Here is a 1,229-nt window from a genome sequence, read left to right as displayed (position 1 = left end):
TATATATATATATATATATATATATGTAAGGAGCTCTGGTGGCGTAGTGCCTAAGGCACTTGACTGCTAACCAGAAGGCTGGCAGTTCAAACCCAACAACCCCTTCTTGGAAAGAAGATGGGGCAATCTATTTCCATAGTGATATGCCTCAGAAACCCAAGGAGGTGTCTCTATGAGTCGGGCCCAACTCAATGGCACATAACAACAACAAGTATATATATATACACACATACATACATACAGAGAGAGAGAGTTATTTCAAGAAAATTGTTCACACAGTTATAGAAACTGGCGAGTCTCAAGTGTGTGAGTCAAATACCAAGCTGGAGGCTTCTCCTTATTCACGCATGCAGCTTTCAGGGCTGATGAACCCAAGATTGGCAGACAATACAGTAGGCCACTGGTCCAAGTCCAGGAACTACAGATGATCATTAGCCAAATGCATCATCAAGATCTATCAGAAAAACAGAGAATTTTCCAGGAGATTTTATGTATATAAGATCTCTGGTAGCCTAGTGCCTAAGGCATTTGACAGTTAACCAGAAGGCTAGCAGTTCAAACCCACCAGATCTCCTTAGAAGGAAGGTTGGGCAATCTACTTCTGTAGTGATACCACCTCAGAAACCCAAGGAGGGGTTGACTGGCTGCTTAAAGCACATCTCATCATGAAGGTGATTACATATTATATAAGATCACATCATGGGGGATGAATACATCATAACTGTTAAGCTACTGAGAATCATGGCCCAGTCAAGTTTACACACAACCTTAACTCTCACAGTGCACCCCTTGTCAACTTGGCACTTGTACATATCTCTTTAAACTGCACAAAATCTCTAAATAAAGACAATTATAAAATCATAATTGTACCTCACATGATACAATTAACACATATACAACCAAAGACACATTAGTTTTGTTTACATCTTATATTTTATAACTGAAAGAAATGAAAATTGTTCATGCACACATACAAAGGAGAAATGCATATAACAATCCCAGTCCCCATTTCTGCCACTGGTCATGTAGTTGTACCTGGAATTTAGAAATACTTTCTCCCACTATTCATTCAATATTCCCTTTACCTTTAACAAGCAGCTCAGTTGATTCTTGCTCTTTGTCTGGTGAGGTGACCCAAACTTTCATTTCTGAAGTGTCCAGGCCATTAGTAATCATATCAGAAATGGGTTGCTGTAGTTTTCCATTGACTTTAATCACATGGCATGTTA

The sequence above is a fragment of the Orycteropus afer genome, unplaced genomic scaffold, assembly GCF_000298275.1.
Source record: "Orycteropus afer afer isolate SDZICR_OR568_19922 unplaced genomic scaffold, OryAfe1.0 scaffold00186, whole genome shotgun sequence".
Lineage (NCBI taxonomy): Eukaryota > Metazoa > Chordata > Mammalia > Tubulidentata > Orycteropodidae > Orycteropus > Orycteropus afer.
The sequence above is the reverse complement of the archived record's forward strand: the minus strand, read 5'-3'. Positions refer to the sequence as shown.